This window comes from Crocodylus porosus, unplaced genomic scaffold, assembly GCF_001723895.1.
Source record: "Crocodylus porosus isolate Cpor-Errol unplaced genomic scaffold, CroPor_comp1, whole genome shotgun sequence".
NCBI classification, from domain to species: domain Eukaryota; kingdom Metazoa; phylum Chordata; order Crocodylia; family Crocodylidae; genus Crocodylus; species Crocodylus porosus.
The window spans coordinates 204,035,340-204,042,041 of record NW_017728886.1 but is presented as its reverse complement, the minus strand read 5'-3'; the positions used below and the strand labels follow the sequence as shown (position 1 = coordinate 204,042,041).

Here is a 6,702-nt window from a genome sequence, read left to right as displayed (position 1 = left end):
ATAGCTAAGCAAGAATAATTTTGTGCATTTTTCCTAGTTGGATCATGTAAATTTCCTCTCCTTTTATTCATATTCTTACAACTCTCTATCCAAAGACACTGTGGAAAAACCTCCTTCCAATACATATATATCCTAAAGGTTGGATTAGCTAATGTCTATATTAAATAGTCCATGATTGTTTTGAATTTGCTTCATTAAAAAGACCTGTGGAAAATAGACCTTGTATTGTGCCATAAATCAACATTTGATTCTGGTTCTCCTGGATTATGCTGAGGTGTAAAATTTCACAGTCACAATGCTTCCACTGAAAATGAAGTTATATATGATTGCTGGGTTCTGAACTAACTCTAACCATTCATGAAGAAAATATATGTATCATTGTAAACTATTTAGTATAAGGTCTGTTAAAATAAATTAGTGAGCTGGGCTTCTTACCCATTTGAAGTTTGAGAATAGGTTGAGATTGTTTCGGCTCCAAGACCTCTAATTATTCGCTTTACCAGATAAAACTGTGGAGACAGATCAATGCCAGCTATCCTGAGAGAAACTTTGGAGGGAACCAGTTACTAGATGGTTCGATTAGTCTTTCACCCCTATACCCAGTTCAGATGACCGATTTGTATGTCAGGACCACTACGGACCTCCACCAGAGTTTCCTCTGGCTTTGCCCTGCCTTGGCATAGTTCACCATCTTTGGGGTCGTAGCACATATGCTCATGCTCCACCTCACTGACACGGCAGGCCATATGGGCTGGTGGTGTGCCCTTTACAAATGGTGGCCTTGGGATCCTACCTCAGCCAACGCATGCTGGACCTCACCTTCATTGTGCCATGGATTTTTGTTTGATCCAGTTGACAGTCATGCTGGGAGCGAGGGGGCCCATCCCCCAGTGGGCCCCCATGCCACCCACCGTGAAGCGGGGGGATAGGGGGCTGCAGGGGAAGATGCAGCAGTGGTCATCTCCCTCGACCCCAGGATGTGGTGAGAGCTTCTGCCTGGGGGCTGTAACACAAGCCGCTGCAAAGCAGAGAGTCACCTGCCCACCAGGCCTTTCAAGCTGACCCAGAGCTGGTCACGGTGCATGCCACATTGGAAATGCACCTGATGGGGACTGGGGCCATCTGGGCAGTGGTCCCCAACTGCCCACCCCCCATGGAGGGGGGTATGAGGGGGATTCATGGTCCCGGGCCAGCCAACCAAACCCTCCAGGCTGAATCCTCTGGGCAGACTGCATGGACCCCACCTGTTTACCTCTCAACAATTTCACACCCTCTTGAACTCTCTCTTCAAAGTTCTTTTCAACTTTCCCTTACAGTATTTGTTGACTAATCGGTCTTGTGTTGGTACTTAGCCTTAGATGGAGTTTACCACCCACTTTGGGCTGCATTCCCAAGCAACCTGACTCTGAAAAGACCCAGTCCCTACCAGCCACACACCATCCACGGGCTGTGTCTCGATCAGGACTTGGGCCCCTGAGCGTGGCACCAAGGAGTGGGTCTTCTGTATGCCACATTTCCCACACCCCATGGGACAGGGATTCAGTGATGGGCTCTTCCCTGTTCACTCACTGCTACAGAGGGAATCCTGGTTAGTTTCTTTTCCTCCGCTGACTAATATGCTTAAGTTCATTGCCAGCTCCAGGGAACTCTTCTGCTCCCCAGCCCTGACTCCAGAGCAGGGACACATGTTGAGCTTGCCTTCCCCAGATCACAGTTGCTGCAGGCAGCAGTGGCTCGAAGCAGTCAAGGGTGCACCCTGACATTTCACTCCTCTTCAAACAGCACATTGCTCTCCCAGAGACAGTGTTTACACAGTCCAATGCACCACATTTGGATTCACTTTGGGTCCCTGCAGCAGGGAAAGGTGAGCAGGGCAGAGTAGGATGGTGAAGAACCTGGGTCTGCATCAGAGGAAAAGGATCAGGCACAACGAATCGTTCCTAACCATGATGTAGTTTGCAGGTGCTGGTTACAGCTGTGTTGGTCTAAGGACATAGGCAGACAAGGTGTTTTGGGTAAATTATATCACATTTACCCAAAGCACTTTGTCTAACCAGGACATAAGATTTCTGCATCATGAATGGGGAGTCCCCATTACCGGCTCCGGGGAACTGCTCCACTCCCCAGCCCCTAGTCTTGTGCTTGGAGGATTATTGCAAAATCCATTACATGAGGATTCTGGTCTATTAGGCTTAATGTAGTATGGATCCAGGCTTAGCAAAAGGGGGCAGCGGGACCAAAGCAGCACACTCATGGACCGAAGTGGCACGTTCATGGACTGAAGTGGCGTGCTCATGGACTGCTACACCTTAGAGGGAACATTGGCACATGCCCCCCCATCCCCTCCAGGAGTACACGGGACAAGCAGCAAGCTGGTCCCTCCACCCTCTCCCCCAGATGAGCTGCCTACAGCTCCATCCCACTCCCTGCTGGGGGCCTTCAGCTGCACATGGCCCTGGGCTCCAAACCCCATGCACCACCCCAGCTGGGCAGCAGTCCCAGCCCTGTGCAACTCCCTCCTCCCTCCCTATGAAGGCCTTAACCTCCCTATGAAGGCCTTAACTCTCCAAGTTGCCTGTCACCATGTGCATGTGAGCATGCACATGGCACCCCTGCCTGACTGACCTCCTTCTGCTCTTGCCAGCCCCTTGCAGGCTGGAACATTGCCAGCCTGCAGATAACTTTTTGTGAAACTGGAAAATCCATGTGTTTCTCCCTTAAAATGAAATTTTCACCTTTTTCTCAGTTAAAAGGGAAAACCCACAGTTTTTTTCATTTTTCCATAGGAAATGGAAAACCTGGATCCCTGTTCATCAATGACCTGAAAGATGGGATGGAGTGTACCCTCACCAAGCTGGGGGAGTAGTAGATACACTGGAGAGTAGAGCTAGAATTCAGAGAGTCCTCAACAAATTGGAGGACTGGACCAAAAGAAATCTCATGAGGTTCAATAAGGAGAAGTGCAAAAGTCCTACACTTAGGATTGAACATGCCCATGCACTGATGCAGGCTGCAAACCAACTAGCTATAGAGCAGCAGCTCTATAGAAAGGGACCTGGGGGTTACAGTGTACAATAAGCTGAATATGAGCCAGAGGTGTGCCCTTCTTGTGAAGAAGGCTAACAGCATACAGAGCTGCGTTAGTAGGAGCATTGCCAGCAGATTGCAGGAAGTGATTCTTCCCCTCTATTCAACACTGGTGAGGACACATCTGGAGTACTGTGTCCAGTTTTGGACCCCCACTACAAAAAGAATGTGGACAAATTGGAGAGAGTCCAGCAGAGGGCAATGGAAATGATTAAGTTTTTTAGTTAGTTCAGTCTTCTCTGTCTTCTCTTCTGCAGTCTTCTCTTCATTTTGTTGCTTTCCATTGGACTATCTCCAACTTGTCTACATCCTTTCTATAATGGGGGGCCCAAAACTGGACACAGTACTCCAGATGTGGCCTCAACAGTGCCAAACAGAGCAGAATAATTACTTCCCTTGATCTGTGGGAAATGACAGAAGTATTTAACAGCAGCCTTCAAGTACCTGAAAGGTAGTTCCAAAGAGGATGGAACTGTTTTCATTGGTGGCAGATAACAGAACAAGGAGCAAGGAAGTTTAGGTTAGATATTAGGAAAAACTTTTTCACAAGGAGGATAGTAAAGCACTGGAAAAGATTACCCAGAGAAGTTATGGAATCTCCATCCTTGGAGGTTTTTACGGCCTGGCTAGATAAAGCCTTGGTTGGGATCAGAGTTGAAGCTGGTCCTGCGCTGAGCAGGGGGTTGGACTAGATGACCTCTTGAGCTCCTTTCCAATGCAAATTTTCTATGAAAATGTAGGATTTTTGATTCTTAAGGAAAGACATTCAAAAAGGGTCTTCCCTGAAATATGGAGAGCTTGGCAGTTCCATGAAATACTCTTCCTGATACCCATTTCTTTTCCTGTTTCCATAACACAAGAATATCTGAAGAAAGTGAAAAGAACATTTTATAGTAGATGGAAATGCATCCTCTGTAGAATGTTGTCAGCTTGTTTGGTTCCATACTACAGCAAGCCAATGGGTTATTCAGTACATGTCTAGATGCTAGATTAATGGATGTCTGCAAGTGTTATGTTCTAAAGTTAAGTAAATGTAATGCATTTCAAAAGCACTAGCAGGCTTCTTTGCAAGAGTGAGATATGTTCTCTCTCACATGCAGTAATACATATTTTTTCAGGTTTTTGTGTTTCAGATGGCCTATAGACATGCTTGTCTGAATGCTCTTGATCTCAGAAGCTAAACAGCTTTGGGACATGTTACAGGTATTGTTCAATTAACTGGTTGCACAATTACCTTGAGACCAGCTACGCATGCAAAGTACCTGTTACGCCATGAAAAACTTGAACTAGCTATAAAGTTAGACTTTGAAAATGGATATTAAATTTATAGTTGATTACTATTGAGCTTTAATTTATACATGTAGCAGGCCTCCCCTACATCTGAGAGCCCCATCCCACAATCATGCCTTCTGCCATGCATGTGTGGCATGGAAGGAGGTACGATTGTGCAGATCACACATTAGACCCAATTACACCTTTATCTGCATGAGTAGAGGGGCCCTAGGTCTTATGTGGATGGGAGACTGCCAGGAAAGCCCAGGTGCAGTAGGAACAAGCCATGGAGTACCAAATACATAATGACTATTAAACCAGAAAAACTGAGTAGACAGCCTACATGTGTTGCTGTGACCTAACAGGTGGGCATTTATATAATTTTCAAAGGTTCTCTGGTATGCCCATTACAGACAGTCAGAGGCAAAATGGAGTTCTCTGATCCAGTCCATCAATGCCTAACTCTTTATCTTTTAGGGTAGTGATGACGTGAAATGGAAAATACAAAACACACTATGACATCTATACTGGATTTTTCATGTTGGAAAAAGTTGAAGACAACCTAAAAATAAGGTTTTCAATAAAAAAATAGAACTACTTCAATTTTGCTTTAAAAAGAGTAATCAATAGCCCCTTTTTGGCATCTGTATGGAACAAAAATCCAAAAATATGTCTTCTTACATCATTTTGACATGCACTTTGTATTTTGCAGTGTTTCCATCTCCCTGGGTCACTGTTTCCAGAAAGAAATTAATTTGACCCTGCAGTATAAATTGGGAATAATTCAGTTAAAGTTGACTGAATTACAACCAGTGCAAAACTGATGTAATAATTTACTTAACAGATGGTAACTAAATCAGACACTCTCTAAATCCCAAATGTTTTTTTATGAAAAAGAACAGTTAAATTTGTTAGAGGCCAAACCTAGAAAGCTGAAATCAACAAACTCTCTCTATAAATTTTTTATTACACAGCAGATAAATATTTCAAAGACAACCTGTAAAATTTATTCCTTTCATGCAATTAAATAAAAAGTTACATTATCCAGCTTTATAAAGGACATTATAAATTCAAGTCATTTAGGCTTAAGTAATAAGAATAGGGCACATTAAATAGTACTCAGCTTAATTTAAGTGCTGTACAAATGTTATCTGCTTCACAGGATGTTTTCAGTGAGTCACGCATGTTCTCAAAAAAGGAAAACTCATGAAAAATAATAGTGATTTGCCCAGGATGATGAAGTTAATATTGGAAATGCAGCTGCTCATGTTCTAACCACTCAATACATTAATTTGTTAGCCACACTGACACAGCATATACTGTTCAATTAGTTGCTGAAGTAAGATAACAAACAACTTGCTTATGGGGAAGGATTTAGGTACTGTCACTAAAACATTAGACACAAACAGAGCATGGAGTAACAAGAACATTTTGAATCCTTAAACAATAGTGCTGGAAGGCACCGTGGAGGATAATCTAAGTTCAACCATTATGCCAAGCAGAACTGATCTGCTACAATCATCCCAGCCAAGCTTTTTGCCCAATCTCCTTTTAAAAATGTTCAAATGATAGAAATCTAATGAGCCACAACTATCCCTATTTTGATGCATTCCTTTTATAAAACAACCGTTTTGTATGTGAAGGAGGCTCACAGCCTTTCCCCCACCTCCTTCCCACAACCACAAAGTCTTCACAACCTAAACAGCCCCTCTTATTCCAACCTATTCTCATTTTCTAGAACGTTAATCATTTTTGTTGCTCTCATTTGGGTTCTTTCCAATTGGATAATTACTGTTTGGATCCAACCAGTAACGTACCCACCTTATAATAGTTTCATCTAGACTGTATTTTCTTATCTTAATAATAAGAATGTCAAAAGATACAATATCAATAGTTTTGCTACAGGCAGGGTATATCACTGCTCTCCCTACCATCAGTACCGTAGCAAGCAGGCGGACAAGAGGGGCAACTGCCCCAAGCACCAAAGAGAATAGGTGCCAACAGGCGCTGTCTAGCCAGGGTAGGGTGCAGGATGGAGTCATAAAAGGCTCATTTGGGGAGGGGGGAATGGGGGAAAGGCTGGCCCGGCCACTGTGTGCACTCCCAGGCAAGCATGGGGGGGCGGCTGTGCCCCCCAGAACTGTGCACAAGGCAAGGGCGGGCTGCTGCTGCAGGCTTTGCCCCAGGCACCAAACTTCATTACTATGGCACTGTCTGCCTCCATAGGGCCTGTCATCTTGTCAAAAAATCAAAGCTAGATAAGATTTCATAGATTTCATAGACATTAGGGCTGGAAGGGACCTCGGGAGATCATCGAGTCCAGCCCCCTGCCCAAAGGGCAGG

General features: G+C 44.3%; 1 long non-coding RNA gene across 1 annotated transcript in view; it reads right to left on the bottom strand.

Moving 5' to 3' along the window:
- Window positions 1-422: 422 nt before the first annotated feature.
- The window catches only part of LOC109324930, an 11,505-nt gene continuing 5,225 nt past the window's right edge, over window positions 423-6,702 (bottom strand). Inside the window, exons 2-3 of the long non-coding RNA XR_002105046.1 lie at window positions 1,245-1,252; window positions 423-509 (exon numbers count right to left, since the gene is read on the bottom strand). This is a non-coding gene — a long non-coding RNA (uncharacterized LOC109324930). The remainder of the gene's footprint in view (window positions 510-1,244; window positions 1,253-6,702) is intronic.